We start from the raw sequence: 24428 nt of genomic DNA on the forward strand, positions 1-24428 counted from the left end.
TATGGATTTTAGGCAGACCATAAAACTTTGGCGCTGAACATCCCCTGGGGTAGTATTTTCTGTACATTTGAGGGGTAATTAGTCTACTGTCTTTTAAAATTCCTAATTCTTTTCTCAACTGCTGTGTGTATTTGTCTATGGGATCACTTTTTATTTCTTTGTAGGTTTTTTTATCCATTAAAAGAGTATTTGCTTTCATTTCATAATATGCAGAGTTCATAACTACTACTGTGTTTCCTTTGTCTGCTCTTGTAATTACTGTATTTTTATCTTTTTTTTTTAAGTTCCGGAGGATTTTAATTTCTTCTTTTGACCTAGTTGAAAGCGACAAAGATAGCGTATAATCAAGAATACTCTTTACAATTTCACCTCTGCGTAGGTCTGGATTTTCAACCTCCCCATGAGAGCTAAAAATAGCAGACTCCACTCCCGTAATAATTTCTGATGTATTTACGGCTGTTTGAGCCATTGCAAATTTTGGTCCTTTTGAAAGAATACTTAGGTCCTTGGATGTAAAAACCCTAGAGGATAGATTTTCCAATGGAGGGCCAGGACAAAATCTAGGAAGAAAAACCCCGTTTTTGCTGAAACTGTTGAAATTCCAGTTCTGAAAATTTCTCCGATAAGCGGGTTTTTGCTAAATGGAAAACGTGTTGGAAAGACCTTAGTGATATATGTAAAATTTGATGAAAATCTTGAACAGATAAAGTCTGATATAATAAAGATTTGAAATCAAATATCTTATTACTAAGGATGTCTCTTTTGAATCTATGGTCTTTTAAAATATGTGTCACAGTTTTGAAACCCATTCTCAGGGTAAACGGGCCTTCAGATTGCGTGCCTAAATCACAGTTTATATAATTATCCAGTAAGCTTATTGCAGATCATTTCTGGTCTTCGTTCTCGGTGCGAACAAAAAGCTCCTCCCACTTCTTCGTGCAGTTATGGATCAGTGTGTTTGCTCAATCAATGAGAAATGTTTAGAAAGTGCATTATTCGAAATTGCAAAAGCAGAAAAAAACTTGGTGAGCCGGCCAAGCGGTTTGCAACTGTCCCATCTCATAGGTATGACTTAATTTATATACAAATTATGACTTTATCTATTATTTACATACAGTGGACTCAAATGATTAGCCTATGTAGGATTTTGTAAAAAAGGAGGCGGGGGGTTGAAGAAATTTGTGAAAATAAGGATTTTTTTTCTTCTAATAACTAGTGGAATAGGTGTGACGGTTTCAGGGTCGAATCCAGGATTTTTCTAGGGGAGGGGGCGCAAAGTAGGTTGATCCAACAAACTTACGTTAGGAGCAAGTTTAATTAATGCAAACGTGCGTTAATTAGGTAAATTACACTACTTACGGGGGTAACCCTCTCCCCCCCTCTGGATCCACAACTGGATAGTTTATCTTTTTTTTCACGTCGTGATATTTATTTTCTCAGATTGTAGTTCCTGTGATATTTGAAGTTACCTGTTTTGTTAAATTTAGTTACCGGTTTTGGCGGAGAGCCTAAATATGACAAGTTTTGTTTTCAATCCCTGTTTTCATATGAAATGGGCAGACCTTTCCTGAACTTTAAACAATAAACACATTTATTTGAAAATCTTTGCACTTTGCGAGTTTAGATAGCGATAAGTGTTCCTGATAGACCAATTTTAGGACTTGGGTTCTAATTATTGGTTGTTGTGGTAAAAGTTGCCACAATAGCCCTATCCAAGAAAATACCAAACGTCTGTTAAGAAGTGTTTTTCGTAAAATTCTTAGGGAATTTTCAGAAAATTGAAGGACATCACACATTTTAGCGGCAGATCCAAAATTTTACGGGGCTTTACGCTAGAAAAGCTCCTATTGTAGAATTTTCTTCCAGTTTGTTTACCAGAAAATAAATAAAATGCATTTCTTACTGCTGAGTCTGTATAATATTAGACCTTTTACGACACAATTTCCAAAATATTATTTTCCAATTATTCTCCTTTCCTTTTTTATTCTTTAATAATAATTTCTGGTCGTTTTGAGTTTGAATTATTGTAGGCTTCTATTTCTACTGATCTTAAGTTTAATATGGCCTTTACTTTTCTTTAAAAAAACTGTCTTTTTCGTAAAGTTTTCGTAGTGTATATATATATATATATATATATATATATATATATATATATATTTTTTTTTTTTTTTTTTTTTTTTTTTTTTTATATATATATATATATATATATATATATATATATATATATATATATATATATATATATATATATATATATATATATATATATATATATATATATATTTATATATATATATATATATATATATATATATATATATATATATATATATATATATATATATATATATATATATATATATATATATATATATATTATATTTTTATATATATATATATATATATATATATATATATATATATATATATATATATATATATATATATATATATATATATATATATATATATATATATATATATATATATATATACTTATATCAGCGCGTACAAACAGCTCCTCTCATTTGATCTGCCATCAGCGGTCCAATTACCCTGGAACACGTATTTTGGCAGAAACTTTCTCAAAATGCCTTTGAAACCAACTTGAGACTTCGAAACCTATTTTTAAATCCTAAAAACATCTAATAAAAACATTACACTACTAACTACCGATTTTCATGTATGTATTGGAATAAATTAATTTAAAATTAGTTTCTTCAAAATTAATGTTCCAACGTTGAAGCAAAGTTTCGCGTCCAAGAGAAATCTGACTTGTCTACCCGTGAAAACATCTGATGCCGCTTATGTTTCTACGTTCTCTGGAGCACTCGCACCCCGATCCGGGTTTTTATAATGGGTGAGATAGGGAATGATCCTACTGGATAATTATATAAACTGTGGCCTAAATGAAGGTTGAAACCTAAAGAAGGTGGAAGAATTTGATGCTTTTTGCAAGTTTCTAAAAAATTAAACTGACAAATAAGATTTACACTTGTTTTAACATAACTTTAAAAATCTAAAACAATATTGGTACAATGCTCCCCGTAAGCTTGACGTAAATACTTTCTAAGACCACACTAGCTTTACCTGACGTATGAGGCAAAGAGAGGAAAGGAAATAACAAATGATAAATAAAACCAAAAAAGGGTGAGAAAACGAGGATTTTGTCAGCCATTGGTAAAATTTGAAGAAGAAAAACCAGCGAATATTTCGACAAGGACCTCCGCCAAGTCGTCCTCAGTGCTAAGAAAAAAAAAAAAAAAAAAAAAAAAAAAAATCTAACCTTTTATAGTTTACTACACAAGATCCAAACAAACATTGAATGAAAGACCAAAACCAAAACCAACGATAAAAGGATTTTACCGAAGATATTGTGCAAGAATGTTTTGCCTAGCCATACTTTTTACTCTTCTGCCATTTCGGTTTTCATTAGATATGTTAATAGGTTCTCTTAAATTTGATTGGGTGCACATATCAAAAGAGTCTTTTAGTATTAAGTTGTTATAAACTGGGCTTAATGAAATGTCTCTAGTGTCCCTATTCATAGCCATATTCCTCTTCATACATTTTTTTTATCTCAATTACCTCTTTGAAAGATTGCGGTAGGCCATTTACATTAGATATTAAAGTTGCCTTCTCAAAAAGAACAAGATGTGTAGGATTTTCGACAAAATGTGGGCCATTACGGAATCAAAGTTGTCATTTTTATTTTCAATCACAGGGACTTATCTATTGAAGTTTTGTGTTCATGCAACCGTTCACCAAGTTGTTGATGGGTCCTACCAATGTAAAATTTCTCACATGAACACGGGATGCTGTAGACATCACTACCAAAGTACATGGTCAGTTTTATCTTTTCCTGAGCTGAAAAAATGTTCAACTTTTTGTTCACTTTTGAAACAAACAGAGAGATTGTGTTTATTTAAAATGTTTCCAAGTTTATCCCTAAGTTTTGATATGTTTGGTAGAGTGGTGAAAGTTTTTTTCTCAATTGCCGGAACGACTGAATCAAGGGGGACAGGCTCCCCATTTTCTTGTTTTATCTTTTTTAATCGTCTATCTATGATATTTCCAATAAGCTTTATTGGGTAGCCATTGCAGAATAAAATATCTTTAATATAATTTAATTCAGGAATTTATATGATTGAGTGAACAGCTTTTTAAAACTCTGTCGACTGAAGAGATTATTACCCCTCTTTTAACAGAAGGAGGGTGATTTGACGAGAAATGTAGATACCGATCATTATGGGTCGGATTGCTATACATAGAAAACTCATAGGAGTTTTTTTTATAATCAAAACATTCAAGAAAGGCAGCTTTCCTGAATCTTCTAGTTCCATTGTGAACTGGATGTTTGAATCAAAAGAGCTTGAATCAAAGGAGTTTTTTTTACCAAAAATTCTCCAAGAGAGTCCTGTCAATGTTTTCAAACAGAAAGAATATCATCAACGAAACGAAACCAGAGAGAGTGTTTTAAGTGGAAACTATTCAAAGCAGATTGTTCTATGAAATCCATGTAAGAATTTGCCAACTAAGGAGATAATACAGTGCCCATGGATAGGCCCATAATTTGAAGAAAAAAATTGTCTCGAAACCTGAAATACAAAGAAAATTTATTGCAAAGACGAACAAGTGTCATTATTGTGTCAGTTTCCTAAGTCTCGTAATCTGACCGGACAGAATTTTCCTCCGGTTTTCTTTGTAAGGCGTGCACCCATTTATGAACATCACATGTAGTGTACATGCAACCTGCATCAAAACTAGATAAGATGGTTTTTTCTTCTGTACTTTGAAATTTTAACTTCTCAACAAGATCTATAGAATTTTTTATGTAAGATTTCTGTGTGCTTAAAAGAGGCTTAAAAATGGTGGCTGGAAGAGGCTTAAAAATGGTACTCAAAACCAATTTTATGACAAATATTTTCTGATGAGATTTCAGCAATTAATATTATAAATACATCAAATATTCAGTTTAATTTAATAGCTATTTTTACAGTTGTTCAAGACGAATGTTGTTTCACTACAAACAAGTGTTTGGATACTGCCTCCTTCCTTTAATATAAATAAAAACCAAAAGCCTACTGCGTCATTGGTGCTTAACTGAAAACGAATTATATTATAAATATTTTCTTTTCAAGTTCTTACAGCATTGAAAATAAAAATAAAGTTACAGTGAAATAAATTCTTAAACGGATGGACCTTTCAACAATTAATATCATTATACATTAAATAATGAAATTTGATGTTGTTTATACTTTCCAAGATTGTTCAAGGCGCATATAGTTTTCAGTAAAGCACCAATGACGCAGTAGGTTTTAGACTTTTACAGTGAGAGAAGGTGGTAATACCCAAACTCTTGTTTGTGGTCAAGCTTGATTTGTATATTCAATTTAAGTTTCACTCGTATAAAATATATATGTTTTTACTTTTGTAACTTTAATAATCAAATAATATTACCATTTCGACAAAAACAAAGCCATTAACGTATATTTATATGAAAAGTCGTATTCGTTTGTATTTTTTTCAGTAAAGTGCAAGTTAGGTTCTGGCCTTGGGAATGCCTAGGGGTCTTGTGTACTATGCAATTTAATTTTTGCTTGGTTTGAGTTTGATTCGGTTATTTATTGTAATTTCTGTTCGTTTTGAGTTTCATTTATTTATCGATGCTGATTTGTGGTAGTTTCACGCTTGGTAGATTATTTTACTTTATTTTTGCTCATTTTTGTTTAATGGAGTTCTTTACTTTGAAAAATTTAATTTTTGGAAAAAGTTTTTTTAATTAATTCCTGCTCGTTGTATATTCACATAGTCTTTTCAGAGAAAAAGAAAATAATACTTTAAATCTTTTCGTTTTTTTAAAGATTTATAGTTTGGCCTGCTATTTGTATGCTGGGGAAAAATTTTCAGAAATTTTTAACAACATACACCCTCTTAAAAATCTGGACACAAATAGAACTGTTTAATTTAGTTTCATACCTCGTCTAGTTGACCTGAAATGGAAAACTTGATACCATTCGCAAAAAAAATCTGTTTACTTTCTTTGATAGCATGGATACACTTAAGTTATTTTGATTTGGTTAAATTTTAAGAGCAGAAGCAGCCCCAAAAGTTTGAACATAAGACCCTCAGTCGTTCTTGGGATACTGCTGAGATGCCTTATTGGGAATTAGCATTAACACAGTGCATTTTGATTTAATCGTATGGCATCATTTAGTTTTTAAACATAAAGGCAAATGGGAGGGTGGGCGTGGGAGGGGGATTCGTTTCCCTCCAATTACCTTCAACTATTAAAAAGGACATCAGCCCTTTCTATTTTCAATCGAATAAGCCCATTTCGAAGTTCCTACGACAACTCCTTTGATACAAAGTACCCTGGTCTAAACAACAACAACAACAACAAAAATAATGCATTATATCGACATCGATTTTTACTCTAAAAATGTCAAGCCTTCCTATGACTTTCGACTATTAAAAAGGGCACTAGGCCTTTCGATTTCCAATCGAATGAGCCCTTTTTGAGTTTCTACGACAAGAATTCCTATAAACACCTTATATGCCCCCAGGGCATAAATTACAACCCTTACCCTAAAGGCTGTGAGGGTGGTTGTCATCCTCTAAGACCTAATTTCCAGAACTTTCAACTACGTTGAACAAAATGGCTATCTCAAAATTTTGATTGGATGTGTCTGGGAAAATGGTGGACATGAGAGGGGCGTTAGTCTTTCTCCAATCACTTTCAACTATTAAAAAAGACACTAGCCCTTTCAATTTCCAATCAAATGAGCCCTTTTGAAATTTCTACGACAACGCTTTCAATAAAAACTTATATGCCCCCAGGGGATAACTTACAACCCTCGCCCTGAGGGTGGGGGGGGTTCATGCTCACAGACCTAATTTCCAGAACTTTCTACTATATTTAACAAAATGGCTATCTGAATATTTTGATTGGATGTGTTTTGGGGGAATGGTGGGCGTGAGAGAGGGGTTAGTTACCGTCTAATCACTTTCAACTATTAAAAAGGGCACTAGCCCTCTCAATTTCCAATTGAATGAGCCCCTTTTGAAGTTTCTACGACAACTCTATCATTAAAAACCTTGCCCCCAGGGCAGAACTTACAACCTTCACCCTGGGGACTCTGGGGGGTTTGTCATCCTTAAATACATAATTTCCAGAACTTTCAACTACATTGAACAAAATGGATATCTCTAAACTTTTATTGAATTTGTTTGGAAAAATGGAGGGCGTAAGAGGGGGGTTAATTACTCTCCACTAACTTTCGACCATTAAAAATGGCAATTTTCATTTCCAATCCAATGAGCCCCTTTTGAAATTTCTAAAACAACTTTCTATATAAACCTTATATGCCCCCAGGGCATAACTTACAACCCTTGCACTGAAAGCTCTGATGGGCTTATCATTCTAAAAGACCTAATTTTCAGGCTTTTCGAATACATTGAACAAAATGGATATCTCAAAATTTTGATTGGATGTGTTTGGGGAAATGGTGGACGTGAGAGGGGGGTTAGTTTGCCCTTCAATCATTTTCGACTATTAAAACGGCAATAGCCATTTCAATTTTCAATTGAATGAGCCCTTTTGGATGTTTTTACAAAATCAATTTCAATAAAAACCTTACATGCTCCCTGGGCATAACTTAAAACCCTTGCCCCGAGGGTTGTGGGGGGATGTGTTGTCATCCTTAAAGACCTAATTTCCAAAACTTTCAACTGCGTTGAATAAAATGGCTATCTGAAAATTTTTATTGGATGTGTTTGGGGAAAAGGTGGGCGAGAGAGGGGGGTTAGTTGCCTTCAAATCACTTTCAACTATTAAAAAGGGCACTAGCCCTTTTAATTTCCAATCGAATGAGCCCTTTTCAAGTTTCTACGACAAACATTTCAATAAAACCTTATATGCCCCCAGGTCATAACTTATAACCCTTGCCCTGAAGACTGTGGGAGGGGGGGGGTGTCCTGCTCAAAGGTATAATTTCCTAAACTTTAAACTGCGTGGAACAAAATGACTATCTAAAAGTTTGGATTGGATATGTTTGGAGAAATGGTGGGCGTGGAAGGGGTGTTAGTTGCCTTCCAATCATTTTCGACTATGAAAAGGGGCACTAACCATTTCAATTTCCAATCGAATGGTCCCGTTTTGAAGTTTCTACGACGCGTTCAGTAAAAACCTTAGATGCCCCCAGGGCATAGCTTGCAATCCTTGCCCTGAAGTCTGTGGGGGAGTGTCCTCCTCATAAACAAAATTTCTATCTGGAAATCCACAGCACTGAACAAAATGGCTGTCTAAAAATTTTGATTGGATGTGTTTGGGGAAAAGGTGGGCAAGAGAGGGGGCTAGTTGCCCTCAAATCACTTTCGACTATTAAAAAGGGCACTAGACCTTTGAATTTCCAATCGAATAAGCCCTTTTTCAAGTATCTATGACATAGATGTCAATAAAAACTTATATGCCCTCAGGGCATAACTTATAGCCCATGCTCTGAAGACTGTGAGGGGAGTGTCCTGCTCAAAGGTATAATTTCCTGAACTTTAACTGCGTGGAACAAAATAGATATCTCAAAATTTTGATTGGGTGTGTTTGGGGCTATCATGGGCGTGGAAGGGGTGTTAATTGTCTTCCAACTACTTTCGACTATTAAAAAGGGCACAAGCCTTTTCAATTTCTGCTCGAATGAGCCCTTTCTGAAGTTTCTATGACAACACTTTCTATAAAACTGTGAATGCTCCCAGGGCATAACTTACAATCCTTGTCCTGAGGGCTTTGAGGGGCTTGCCTTCCTCAAAGACGTAGTTGTCAGAACTATTAACTACGTTGACCAAAATGGATATCTAAAAATTTTGATTTGATGTGTTTGGGGAAAAGGTGGGCGTGAGAGGGAGGTTATTTGCCGTTCAATCTCTTTCAACTATTAAAAAGGGCACTAGCCCTTTGAATTTCCAATCGAATGAGCCGTTTTTGAAGTTTCTATGACAGACGCCTTCTATAAAAACCTTGTATGCCCCAGTAAAAACCTTATATGTCCCTAGGGCATAGCTTACAACCCTTTCCCCGAGGGTTTTGGGGGAGTGTCCTCCTGAAAAACATATTTTCTATCTCAAAAACTTTGATTGGATGTGTTTGGGGGAATGATGGGCGTGGAGGGGGGGGCTAGTTGCCCTCCAATCACTTTCGACTTTTAAAAAGTGCACTAGCCCTTTGAATTTCCAATCGAATGAGGCTTTCTTGAAGTTTCTACGACAACACCTTCTATAAAAACCTTATATGCCCCCGGGCATAACTTAAAACCGTTGCCCCGAGGGTTGTAGGGGAGTGTCCTCCTCAGAAACATATTTTCTATCTGAATATCAACTACGCTGAAAAATCACTATCTCTAAAATCACTAAAAATCTGACAAATCAACTACGCTGAACAAAATGGCTATCTCAAAACTTTGATTGGATTTGTTTGGGGGAATGATGGGTGCTGGGGGGCGAGTTTCCCTCCAATCACTTTCAACTATTAAAAAGAGCACTAGCCCTTTGAGTTTCCAATCGAATGAACGTTTTTTGAAGTTTCTACGAAAACGCCTTCTATAAAAACCTTATATGCCCCCAGGGCATAACTTAAAACCCTTGCTCCGAGGGTTGTGGGAGAGTATCCTCCTCAAAAACATATTTTCTATCTGGAAATCCCTTACGCTGAACAAAATGGCTATTACCAAAGTTTAATGGGATAGGTTTGGGGAATGAGGGGCGTGGGGGGGGGGCTAGTTGCCCTCCACAAACTTTTAATGATTAAAAAGGGCCCTATCCCGTTTAAGTATATATTGAAGGCGTCTGTTTTGGAGTTTCCATAACACTACTTTCTATAAAAACCTTAGCCTCCCCCAGGGTATTACTTACAACCCTTCTCCTGAGGGTTTTGGGGAGTGTCTTCCTCAAAAAGATATTTTCTATCTTGAAATCAACTACGCTGAACAAAATGGCCCCCAGAGTATAACTTACAACACCTGTATCTGGGCCCTGGGGGGTTGTGTCAGCCCCGGAGTTTTAATATCTGATGTTTGAACTATTTTTAACAAAATGTTCACCTCAAATTTTTATCGGATAGGTTTATCCATCCAATAAACCCAAAGGCGTGGAGGGCGGGAGGGGCTAGTTGCCCTCCGATCTTTTTATTACTCTGACAAAATTAACAAGAACTTTTAATTCCCATTCAAATGAGCCCTCTGAAGTTTATACGAGCATCCCTTTCATAAGAACTATATACGGCCCCAGGAGATAGCTTACAAGGCCTGTCCCCCAGGCCCAGGGGGGTTGTGACGACACCGGAATTTCTGTTATCTGACCTTTGAATTATTTTAAAAAAAAAGTGGGTATCTCAAAATTGTATCGGATGGATTTGGGAAAATAAGCGCGTGGGGGGCTTGTTGTCCTCGGATATCTTATGACTCTTAAAAAGTGACCTAGAACTTTCAATTTTCAATCAAATCAGCCCTCTCTGAAGATTATACGAGCATCCCTTTCGTAAGAACCATATACGCCCCCCAGGACAACAGTTGCAACGCCTACTCCCCGGGCCGTGGGGGGTTGTGTTGACACCGGAGTTTTTGTTATTTAATTTTTGAACAATTTTCCAAAAATTGGCTGCCTTAAAATTTGTAGCAGATGGGTTTGGGGAAACAGGGCGGGGGAGGACTAGTTGCCCTTAAATCTCTTGACTCTAAAAAGTGAACCAGAACTTTCAATTTCCAATCAAATGAGCCCTCTGTGACGTTTATACGAGCATCTCTTTCATAAGACCCATATATGCCCCAGGGCTTACCTTAAAACGTCTGCCCCCGGGTCCGGGAGGTTTGTGTCGACACCTGAGTTTTGCTATCTGACTTTGGACAATTTTTAACTTAATGTTAAACCCAGAAATTTTAATATCTGATGTTTGATCTATTTTTTATATGATTTGATATTATTTATGCATTAAATTTTTTATTTGATGCGTTTGGGGGAAAAGGGCGTGGCGGGGGGGCTAGTTGCCCTCCAATCACTTTCGACTATTAAAACGGGCACTAGCCCTTTGAATTTCCAATCGAATGGGCCTTTTTTGAAGTTTTTACGACAACGCCTTCTATAAAAACCTTCTATGCCCCAAGGGTATAACTTAAAACCCTTACTCCGGGGGTTGTGGGAGAGTGTCCTCCTCAAAAAGATATTTCTATCTGGTAATCAACTACGCTGAACAAAATGGAAATACAACTATTTCTATTGGATGGGTGTGGGGGAATACTGGGCATGGGGGGACTAGTTGCACTTAAATACTATTTTACGATTGAATACGGCACAGATCATTCCAATTCCCAATTGAACGAGCCAGTTTTAATTCCGCTACGACAACGCTAACATTAAAAACCGTTAATACCCCAAGGGCATAACTTGAAACCCATGCTCCGAGGGTTCTGGGGGAGTGTCTTCCTCAAAAAGATGTTTTCTATCTGAAAATCAACTACGCTGAACAAAATGGCTATCTCAAAATTTTGATTCGATGTGTTTGGGGCATTATGGGCGCGGGGGGGCTAGTTGCCCTCCAATCACTTTCGACTATTAAAAAGGGCACTAGCCACTCCAATTTGCAATCGAATGAGCCCTTTTCAAACTTTTTAAGACAACTTCTTCGATACGAAGTGCCCGGGTATGAAGAAAACAAAACAAAAACACATTGTGCCCACATCGTTCTTTACTTAGGCAGCGCTAGCGCGCTGCCTATGATAGAAGGAGGTGATACCCAAACTCTTGTTTGTAGTAAATTTTTTTCGTTTCAAGCTTGATTTGCATTTTTAATTTAAGTTTTACTCGTTTTAAGATTTATTTATTAATTTACATTAATATTTATTGTATGTTTGTTTGCATTGATTGTTTATTTAATTTCTGTTCCTTATTTGTGTCCGTAAGCTTTACGTTACCTTCTATAAGAAAGATTATACCCCCAGAGTATAACTTACGACGCCTGTACCTGGGCCTTGGTTGGTTGTGTCGGCCCCGGAGTTTTAATATCTGATGTTTGAACTATTTTTAACAAAATCGTCACCTCAAATTTTTATCGGATAGGTTTATCCATCCGATAAACCCAAAGGCGTGGAGGGCGGGAGGGGCTAGTTGCCCTCCGATCTTTTTATTACTCTGACAAAATGAACTACAACCTTTAATTTCCATTCAAATGCGCCCTCTCTGAAGTTTATATGAACATCCCTTTCATAAGGACCATATACGGCCCCAGGACATATCTTATAATGCCTGTCCCCCGGTCCCTGGGGGGTTGTATCGACCCCGGAGTTTTTGTTATCTGACCTTTGAACAATTTAAAAATAATGTCTATCTCAAAATTGTATCGGATGGGTTTGGGGAAAAAAGGTTGTGTGGGGGGGGACTTGTTGCCCTCAGGTATCTTTCGACTCTTAAAAAGTGAAGTAGAACTCTCAATTTTCAATCAGATGAGCCCTCTCTGAAGTTTATGCGAGCATCCCTTTCATAAGAACCATATACGGCCCCAGGAGATAGCTTACAATGCCTGTCCCCCGGGCCCAGGGGGGTTGTGACGACACCGGAATTTCTGTTATCTGACCTTTGAATTATTTTAAAAAAATGGTTATCTCAAAATTGTATCGGATGGATTTGGGGAAAAAAAGGACGTGGGGGGGCTTGTTGCCCTCGGATATCTTATGACTCTTAAAAAGTGACCTAGAACTTTCAATTTTCAATCAAATCAGCCCTCTCTGAAGATTATACGAGCATTCCTTTCATAAGAGCCAGATACGCCCCCAGGACAACACTTGTAACGCCTACTCCCCGTGCCGTGGGGGGTTATGTTGACACTAGAGTTTTTGTTATTTAATTTTTGAACAATTTTCAAAAAACTGGCTGCCTCAAAATTTGTAGCGGAAGGGTTTGTGGGAAAAGGGCGGGGGAGGACTAGTTGCCCTTAAATCTCTTGACTCTAAAAAGTGAACCAGAACTTTCAATTTCCAATCAAGTGAGCCCTCTGTGAAGTTTATACGAGCATCTCTTTCATAAGACCCATATATGCCCCAGGGCTTACCTTAAAACGCCTGCCCCCGGGCCCTGGAGGTTTGTGTCTACACCTGAGTTTTGTTATCCGACTTTTGACAATTTTTAACTTAATGTTAAACCCAGAAATTTTAATATCTGATGTTTGATCTATTTTTTATGTGATTTGATTTTATTTTATTGACTTGACTTGCTTTATTTACTACTAATTACAAAATAAACTATATACAAGCAACCGCTCGGGGAAGGCTCAAAAAGCCTGATGAAGGACGGCTGCAATCCTCTTATTCTCAACCTTTTACAAATTTCATTTAAAAAAAAAAAAAAAAAAAAAAAAAAAAAAAAAAAAAAAAAAGACCTGAACCCTCTCTCAATAAACCATTGATATAATGGTTGATATAATTGATAAAATTTAATGCGTATTTATGCATTAGATTTTTTATTTGATGCATTTGGGGGAAAAGGGCGTGGATGGGGGGGGCTAGTTGCCCTTCTTTCTCTTTTGAATCTTTAAAAGTGAACTAGAACTTTCTATTTTCAATCAAATGATCCCTCTCTGAAGTTTATATGAGCATCCCTTCTATCGTTTTACAGGGGTCAGTGGCGTGACTCTGTAAGTTCAGTCAGAGTCGACCCAGCTCTAAATGGGTACCTGTAGAGATCTGGAGAAGGTAAACAGGAATGGTGTGTGAAAGCAAAGGATGGTTAGACCCCAGCCCCCCACTGCACCTCCTGGCTGAAGGGCCAAGAAACGGAAATGAGCACCGCCGGTAGGGACTGTAAAGTCCAATGCCGTAAGCTTTTCCTTACCTTCTATAAGAAGCATATACACCCCAGAGTATAACTTACAACGCTTGTACCTGGGCCCTGGGGGGTTGTGTCCGCCCCTGAGTTTTAATATCTGATGTTTGAACTATTTTTAGCAAAAAAGTCACCTCAAATTTTTATTGGATAGGTTTATCCATCCGATAAACCCAAAGACGTGGAGGGCGGGAGAGGCTAGTTGCCCACCGATATTTTTATTACTCTGATAAAATGAACTAGGACCTTTAATTTCCATTCAAATGAGCCCTCTCTGAAGTTTATACGACCATCCCTTTCATAAAGACCATATACGGCCCCAGGACATAGCTTAGAATGCCTGTCCCCCGGGCCCGGGGGGGGGGGTTGTGTCGACGCCGGAGTTTTTGTTTATCTGACCTTTGAACTATTTTTAAAAAATGTCCATCTCAAAATTGTATCGGATGGGTTTGGGGAAAAAAGGGTGTGTGGGAGGGGGGGCTTGTTGCCCTCGGATATCTTTTGACTCTTAAAAAGTGAACTAGAACTTTCAATTTCCAATCAAATGAGCCCTCTTTGAAGTTTATACGAGCATCCCTTGCATAAGAACCATATACAGCCCTAGGAAATAGCTTACAATGCCTGTTCCCCGGGCCCAGGGGGGCTGTGTCGACACCGGAATTTCTGTTATGTGACCTTTGAATTATTTTAAAAAAATGGTTATCTCAAAATTGTATCGGATGGATTTGGGGAAATAAGGGCGTGGGGGGCTTGTTGTCCTCGGATAACTTATGACTCTTAAAAAGTGACCTAGAACTTTCAATTTTCAATCAAATCAGCCCTCTCTGAAGTTTATACGAGCATCCCTTTCATAAGATCCAGATACGCCCCCAGATACGCGCCCCACAACACTTGCAACGCCTACCATCGTGCCTTGGGGGGGGGGTTGTGTTGACACCGGACTTTTTGTTATTTAATTTTTGAACAATTTTCAAAATACTGGCTGTCTCAAAATTTGTAGCGGATGGGTTACAGGAAAAAGGGCGGGGGAGGAGTAGTTGCCCTTAAATCTCTTGAGTCTAAAAAGTGAACCAGAACTTTCAATTTCCAATCAAATGAGCCCTCTGTGAAGCTTATACGAGCATCGCTTTCATAAGACCCATACTTGCCCCAGGGAATACCTTAAAACGCCTGCCCCCAGGCCCTGGAGGGTTGTGTCAACACCTCAGTTTTGTTATCAGACTTTTGACGATTTTTAACGTAATGTTAAACCCAGAACTTTTAATATCTGATGTTTGATCTATTTTTATGTGATTTGATTTTATTTAGGCATAAATTGTTATTTTATGCGTTTGGGGGAAAAGGGCGTGGAGGGGGGGATAGTTGCCCTCTGATCTCTTTTGACTCTTAAAAAGTGAATTAAAACTTAAAAGTTCCAAAAAAATGAGCCATCTTTGAAGCTTCTACAGCCATCCCTTCCATATAAACCATAAATGCCCCAGGGCTTAACTTACAACGCCTTTCCTCGGGCCCTGGGGTTTTTTTCGACACCAGAGTTTTTGTTATTTAACCTTTTGAATATTTTTTAAAAAGGGCTATCTCAAAATTTTTATTTGATACATTTGGGGAAAAATGGCGTGGAAGGGGGGAGGGATAGTCGCCCTCCGATCTCTTTTGACTCTTAAAAAGTGAACTAGAACTTTTACTTTCCAAACAAATGAGCCCTCTCTGAAGTTTATACGAGCATCCCTTCCATAAGAACCATATATACCCCAAGGGCATAACTTAGAACACCTGTTTCCGGGCCCTGGAGGGACGTGTTGACACAGGAAATTTTATCTGACCCTTGACCTATTAATAACAAAATGGTCATCTCAAAATTTTTATTTGATTCAATTGGGGGGAAAAGGAAGGGGTTCTAGCTGCCATCCGATCTCTTTGGATTCTTGAAAAGTGAACTACAACTTTCATTTTCCAATCAAATGAGCCCTCTTTGAAGTTTATACGAGCATCTCCTCCATAACAACCCTATACCCCTAGGGTATAACTTACATGAACTATTTCTAACAAAATGTCTATTTCAAAATTTCTATCTGGTGCATTTGGGGGAAAAGGGATGGGGAGAAGAAGCTAGCTCCCCTTCGATCCCTTTTGACTTGTAAAAAGTGAAAATAAATTTCAATTGCCAATCAAATGAGCCCTCTTGGAAGTTTATACGAGCATCCCTTCCATAAGAATTTTATCTGATGCAATAGCTACCTCAAATTTTCTATCAGATATGTTTGTGGAAAGGAGGCTTGGGAGGGGAGCTAGTGTCCCTCCGATCACCTTCGACTCTTAAAAAGGATCTTAGAACTCTCGCTTTCCAATAGAATGAGCCCTCTTTGAAGGTTATTAATCAAAAACAACTTTTTCCACAAAATAAGTTTTTCAAAGAAAAGTAAAGAACTCCTTTAAACAAAAAATGAGAAAAACTAAAATCAAATAATCTACCAAGCGTGAAACTACCACAAATCAGCATTGATAAATAAATGAAACCCAAAACGAAGAGAACTTACAATAATTAACCGAGTCAAACTCAAAATGAGCAGAAATTAACATAAGTTGGGCTCAAAACCCCTATGCCTTCCCAAGGCCAGAACAAAATTTGTACTTTACTGAAAAAATATAAATGTTTTTACTTTTATAACTTTAATAAATCAAATAATATTGACATTTTGATTACTAAATATCAGTATATGTATATTAAACTGGCAATGCACATTCATTTGTATTTTTTCAGTAAAGTGCAAATTTTGTTCAGGCCTTGGGAATGCATAGGGGTTTGGCGCCCAACTGATGTTAATTTCTGCTCGTTTTGAGTTTGACTCGGATAATTATTGTAATTTCTGTTCGTTTTGGGTTTCATTTATTTATCAATGCCGATTTATGGTAGTTTCACGCTTGGTAGATTATTTGATTTTAGTTTTGCTCATTTTTTGTTTAATGGAGTTCTTTACTTTTCATTGAAAAACTCATTTTGTGGAAAAAGTATGTTTAATTAATTTCTGTTAGTTTTATATTGACATAGTCTTTTCAGGGAAAAAGAAAACAATACTTTAAATCTTTTCATTTTTTAAGAATTTATACTTCGGCCTGCTATTTGTATGTTGGAGAAAAATTTTCAGCAATTTTTAACAACATCTACCCTTTTAAAAATCCGGACACAAATAGTACTGTTTAATTTACATTCATAACTCCTCTGGTTGACCTGTATTGGAAAACTTGATACCATTCGCAAAAAAATGTTTACTTTCTTTGATAGCTTGGATACACTTACGCTATTTGGATTTTGTTAAATTTTAAGAGCAGAAGTAGCCCAGAACGTTTGAACATAATACCCTCAGTCGTTCTTGGAATACTGCTGAGATGCCTTATTGGGAATTAGCATTATCACAGTGCATTTTGATTTAATCTTAAGTCAACATTTAGTTTTTAAACATATAAAAATTGGATTTGAGGAAGACTAAAATCTATTCTATAAATCATATACAACAACTTTCTATATAAACCTTATATGCCCCCAGGGCATAACTTACAGCCCTTGCACTGAGGGCTCTGTGTGGGTTATCATCCTAAAAGACCTAATTTCCAGAACTTTCAACTACGTTGAACAAAATAAATATCTCAAAACTTGATTGGATGTATTTGGGAAAATGGTGGGCGTGAAAGGGGCGTTAGTCGCTATCAAATCACTTTCAACTATTAAAAAAGGCACTAGCCCTTTCAATTTCCAATTGACTGAGCCCTTTTTAAGTTTCTACGACAACGCTTTCAATAAAAACTTTATATGCCCCCAGGGCATAACTTACAACCCCTGCCCTGAGGCCTGTGGGGGGAGGGTTGTCATCCTTAAAGACTTAATTCCAAAACTTTTAACTACGTTGAATAAAATGGCTATCTAAACATTTTAATTGGATGTGTTTTGGGAAAAGGTGGGCGAGAGAGGGGGGTTAGTTGCCCTCAAATCTTTTTTGACTATTAAAAATGGTACTAGTCCTTTGAATTTCAAATCAAATGAGCCCTTTTTCAAGTTTCTAGGACAAAGATTTCAATAAAAACCTTATACGCCCCAGGGCATAACTTATAATCCTTGCCCTGAGGGTTGTGGCTGAGTGTCCTCCTTAAAAATATGTTTTCTATCTGGAAATCAACTACCCTGAACAAAATGGCTATCTCAAAATTTTTATTGGATGTGTTTGGGGGAATGAGGGGTGGGGGGGGGGGGGGCTAGTTGCCCTCCAATCCCTTTAGACGATTAAAAAGGGCACTAGCCCTTTGAATTTCCAGTCGAATGACCTTTCATTGAAGTTTATACGACAACGCCTTCCTTAAAAACCTTATATACCCCCAGGGCATAACTTAAAACCATTGCCCTGAGGGCTGTTGGGGAGTGTCCTCCTCAAAAACATATTTTCTATCTTGGAATCAACTACGCTGAACTAAAAGGCTATCTCAAAATTTTTATTGGATGTGTTTGGGGGAATGAAGGGCGTGAGGGGGAAGCTAGTTGCACTCAAATCAATTTCGACTATTAAAAAGGGTACTAGCCCTTTGAATTTCCAACCGAATGAGCCTGTTTTGAAGTTTCTACGACAACGCCTTCTATAAAAAACCTTATATGCCCCCAGAGCATAACTTAAAACCCTTGCCTTGAGGGTTGTGGGAAAGTGTCCTCCTCAAAAACAAATTTTCTATCTGGAAATCAACTACGCTGAACAAAATGGCTATCTCAAAATTTTGATTGGATGTGTTTGGGGGAATGATGGGCGTGGGGGAGGGGGCTAGTTGCCGTCCAATCAATTTCGACCATTAAAAAGGGTACTAGTGCTTTGAATTTCCATTCGAATGAGCCTGTTTTGAAGTTTCTACGACAACACCTTCTATAAAACAATGCCTCATATGCCCCCAGGGCATAACCTAAAACCCTTGCCCTAAGGGTTGTGGGGGAGTTTCCTCCTCAAAAACATATTTTCTATCTGGAAATCAACTACGCTGAACAAAATGGCTATCTCAAAATTTTTATTGGATGTGTTTGGGGGAATGATCGGCATGTGGGGGGGCCTAGTTGCCTCCAATCACTTTTGACTATTACAAAGGGTACTAGCCCTTTGAATTTCCAATCGAAAGAGCCTTTTTCGAAGTTTCTACGACAACGCCTTCTATAAAAAACCTTATATACCCCCAGGGCATAACTTAAAACCCTTTCCCCGACGGTTTTGGGGGAGTGTCCTTCTGAAAAAGATATTTTCTATATGGAAATTAACTACGCTGAACAAAATGGCTATATCAAAATTTTGATTGGATGTGTTTGAGGGAATTATGGGTGTCGGGGGGGGCTATTTGCCCTCCAATAACTTTCGACCATTAAAAAGTGCACTACCCCTTTGAATTTCAATCGAATGAGCCTTTTTTGAAGCTTCTACGACAAAGCCTTCTATAAAAACCTTAGGTGCCCCCGGGCATAACTTAAAACCTCTGCCCCGAGGGTTGTAGGGGAGTGTCCTACACAAAACGATATTTTCTATCTGGAAATTAACTACGCTGAACAAAATCGCTATCTCAAAATTTTGATTGGATGTATTTGGGGGATTGCGGGGCTGGGGGGGGGATAGTTGCCCTCCAATCACTTTCGAATATTAAAAAGGGCACTAGCCCTTTGAATTTCCAATCGAATGAGCCTTTTTGAAGTTTCTACGACAAAGCCTTCTATAAAAACCTTATATGCCCTCAGGGTATAACTTAAAACCTGTGCACCGTGGGTTGTGGGGGAGTATCATCCTCAAAAAGATATTTTCTATCTGGAAATCAACTACCCTGAACAAAATGGCTGTCTCAAAATTTTGATTGGACGTATTTGTTGGAATGATGGGCGTGGGGGATAGGGCTAGTTGCCCTCCAATCACTTTCGACTATTAAAAAGGGCACTAGCCACTCCAATTTCCAATCGAATGTTTCTTCGAAGTTTCTACGACGACTCCTTCGATATGAAGTGCTCGGGTATGGAGAAAAAACAAAAAAAAACAACACATTGTGCCCACATCGTTCTTTACTTAGGCAGAACTAGTGCGCTGCCTATGATACGACGACCCTTTCCATATGAAGTGACTCTGGGAAAAAAAAGTGGAGTGTGGGGGGACGCTAGCTGCCCTCCTATCACTTTTATTCATAAAAAGTGAATTACAAATTTCAATTTCCAACCAAATGAGCCCTCTATGAAGTTTGTACGAACATCCCTTCCATAACAGCCACATATGCCCCCAGCACATAACTTGCAACGCCTACCCCCGGGCCCTGGGGTTCTGTGTCGACACCGGAATTTTTGATATTTTAACTTTGAACAGTTTTTAACACAATTTCTATCTCAAAATTTTCATCGAATGCATTTAGAGTGTGGAGGGGTGTGAACTAGTTGCAATCTGATCTACTTTGAATCATAAAAAATGAGCGTGAACTTTCAATTTCCATTAAAAAGACACCTTTGTAAAGTTTATATAAGCATTCGTTTTAACTATTAGGAGGAGACCTTGCACCTTTCGTTTCGAATCAAATGAGCCCTTTCTGAAGTTTATACGATTATCTCTTTCATAAGAACCATATATGCCCCAGGGCATAACTTACAACGCCTGCCCACGCTCCCTGGGGGGTTGTGATGACACCTGAGTTTTTTGTTATCTGACTTTTGAGCAATTTTTAACTTAATGGCTATCTCAAAATTTTCACTAGATGCATATGGGAAAAAAGAGGCTTGGGGGGGGGGCTTGTTGCCCTCCAATCTTTTGAATCTAAAAAACTGAACTAGAATTCTAAATTTCCAATCAAATGAGCCCTCTGAAGTTTTTAAGATCACCCCTTCAATAAGAACCATATATTCCCCCAGGGCATAACCTACAACGCCTGGCCTCGGGCCCAGGGGGGGCTGTGTCTTCCCCGGAGTTTTCGTTATATGGTCTTTGAACTATTTTTTAAAAAATGTCTAACTCAAAGTTCTTATCGGATGGGTTTGAGGGAAAAGGGCGTGGAGAAGGGGGGGCTAGCTGCCCTCCAATCTCTTTTGACTCTTAAAAAGTGAACTAGAACTTTCAATTTCCAATCAAATTAGCCTTCTTTGATGTTAATACGAGCATTCCTTCCATAAGACCTATATATGCCCCCAGGGCATTACTTACAACGCCTGGGGGGGGGGGGGTATGTGACGACACCTGAATTTTTCTTATCTGACTTTTGAGCAATTTTTAACTTAATGCCTATCTCAAAATTTTCATTAGATGTATTTGGTAAAAAAGTGTTTGGGGGGAGGGAAGTTGGTTACCCTTCGATATGTTTTGATGCTTAAAAAGTAAACTAGAACTTTCAATTTCCAATCAAATGAGCCCGTCTCTGAGGTTTATACGCGCATTCCTTTCATAAGAACCATATATGCCCCCAGGTCATGACTTATAACCCTTGCCCTGAAGGCTGTGGGGGGAGTGTCCAGCTCAAACATGTAATTTCCAGAACTTCGACTACGTTGAACAAAATGGCAATATCAAAATTTTGATTGGATGCGTTTGGGGAAATGGTGGGCGTGGAAGGGGTGTTTTTTGCCTTCCTATCACTTTCTATTATTAAAAAGGGAACTAGCCATTTAAATTTCCAATCGAATGAGCCCTTTCTGAAGTTTCTACGACAGCGCTTTCTATAAATACCTAATTTGCCCCCATGGCATAACTTACAAGCCTTGCCCTGACGGATGTGCGGGGGTTGTTATCCTAAAAGACATAATTTTCTGTATTTTTAACTACGTTAAACAAAATGGCTATCTCTAGATTTTTATTGGATGTGTCTGGAGGAAACGTGGGCGTGAGAGGGGGGTTAGTGGCCCTCCAATCACTTTTGAATATTAAAAACGGCCCTAGCCCTTTGAATTTCAAATCGAATGAGTCCTTTTTGAGGTTTCTACGACAAAGCCCTCTATAAAAAAAAACCTTATATGACCCCAGGGCATAATATACAACCCTTGCCCTGAGGGCTGCGGGGGAGTGTCCTCCTCAAAAACATAATTTCTATCTGGAAATCAACTACGCTGAACAAAATAACTATCTCAAAATAATGATTGGATGTGGTTGGGGAACTGTTGGGCGTGGAAAGGGTGTTAGTTGTCTTCCTAATCCCTTTTGACCCTTAAAAAGGGCACTAGAACTCTCTATTTTCATTCGAATGAGCCCCCTCTGAAGTTTCTACGATGACCCCATCCATATGAAGTGCCTCTGGGAAAAAAATAAATAATAAAACATTGGAGCTGTATGGCCTTTACTATAGGCAACGCTATAGTGTTGCCTCTGATTGAAACTCCCCATAAACGTTTCAAATTAATGCCCTTAGTGACATTAGATAGAGTAACCATAGAAGTAGTATTAAAAGTGCAAACATAGTGTCTTCTAGTTGGCTCAAAATCCACCACAACTTTCCCTTAAAGGTATAACTTATTAATATAAGCCGTTATTGTCATATTACTTTGTCACCGTTTTGGTAATCTACATGATCATAGCTTGTTTTAATTTAGTTCAACATCTGCCCAAATATTCCTTGAAAGCTTCACCTTAATACACTTAGCTTGTGTAGTAGCAAAAATTGTATTAGCAGTTGTAGCATTAGTAGCAGTATGCACATAGCTCCTTAGTTTTTTTGTTTGTTTTTTCAACATCCTTTTCAACAGACGATGTAATTCTCACCTTAATACCAGCAACTGATCCTGAAGTATTGCAATAGTGTGTTTCGATTGATTTCATTAAAGTTCCAATATGGCTCAAAATTCTCGTCATAATACTCTTAGATTTAGTAGCAGTATAGCAATATAGTAGCACCAGTAGTTAAAGTAGCAGCAGTAGTAGCAGTAGTAGTAGAGTTAATAGTAGTAGTCTGAGCTTTAGTTGCAGTAGTAGCAGTAGCAGTAATAGCAATAGTAGCAGTAGTAGTTGTTGTAGGAGTAGGAGCAGTAGTATTATGATACAAATATTATTTTTTGGTCAGTTCAACATCCCCCACAATAACCCTTGTAAGTTTTAATTTCACACACAAAAGTGTTCCTAAGATTTTGCTAATGTGCCCTTTAAAAAACCTGCATAAGGATGACGTGTTGTGATTCACTTTACCTTCACCCCTAAAAATTCTCTGAAAATTTTAACCTCATATCCTTTGTTAATGTGATCACAGCAATAGCATTACTACTTAACTTAATACAATTAGCCATTGCTATGACATTGTCGATATGCCCTTTTGACAACCTGTATATTTATATACCTCTTAAAATCTTTCTGTTAATGCTCTAAACATTACAAGTAGCTACAATAGAAATAGTAGTTGGAGCAATAGTAATGGTAGCAGTAGAACTAGTAAATGTAGTAGTGACAGTAGTATTAGTAGTAATGTTCACATATTGCCTTTCGGTCAATTTATCTTTTCCTTTAAGCACTCTCTGAGCGTACCAACTGAATACACAAATCAATTCTTAAGATACACTATTTTGACAATCTAAATGCACATAGTGTCTTTTGTTAGTTCGAATTTGCCATCAATAATCTTTCAAATTTTACCTTCATAGACTTAGCCTTAATAGAACAACTGTCACAGTAGTTGCAGTGGTAGTGGGATAAGTATTTGCAGTGTTAGTGTTATATTAGTAGCAGTATTAACAGTAGTGGCAGCAGTTTTAATAGCGGTAGTAGCATGTATATATTGCCATGTCGTCAGTTGAACATTGTTTTCATGAAGTAGAACTCCTTTGGTAGTTTCCAGTTGGAAATCCCTATTGAGTCCCTGCAATTCCTATCTGCCTTGTAGCTTCCTGTCGGATACCTCTATGGAGAGCCTCTAATTTTTTTTTCTAGTGGCAAATCCTATCCAGCAGCTACGATTCCTTTTTTTCCAAATTTATCTCTAGTACATGTGATTCCTTTTTTCCGACCTTTGCTACGAGATGTCATAACTAATCAAATTTACTGGGACAACTTTTAACTTTAGTGGGGGTACTTCAAAAGTTGTGTTCTCCGCATACGGTCACAAACATGCAATTTCTAAGCATCTCCCAAGGACTCCCCTACATTGTTTTCAATATTTTTCCCAAAATACCTATCAGATACAATGTTACCAGCTCACACCTTGTATATTATCTATCAACATATGGCAAGTTCAGTATCTTAGAACCACTCCCCTGCATTTTAAACGGTCAGGGTACCCCTGTTTTAAGCACATCCTTGGAAACCACAACCCCGTCATTCCACGACAACCCTGTTTTAAACGGCAAGCAGGTGTTACGTAATTGGGAATGTTTACCTACGTAATTGGAGTTGAGAGTCATGCGTGATCATAGATTTTTTAAGATGACATGATTTTACGTGACTTAGTAGATTTATCAAGAATAACTTAATGACGGTGCACACGTGGGTGTTACGTAATGAGAGCACACACGTGGATGCTACGTAATGACGGCGCACACGTGGGTGTTATGAAATGACAGCGCACACGTGGTTGTTACGTAATACTTTTTTAGATTTCATTTTCTTTCAAGA

The sequence above is a fragment of the Artemia sp. Qi Xiang Cuo genome, chromosome 20 (assembly GCF_049724085.1).
Source record: "Artemia sp. Qi Xiang Cuo chromosome 20, ASM4972408v1, whole genome shotgun sequence".
Lineage (NCBI taxonomy): Eukaryota > Metazoa > Arthropoda > Branchiopoda > Anostraca > Artemiidae > Artemia > Artemia sp. Qi Xiang Cuo.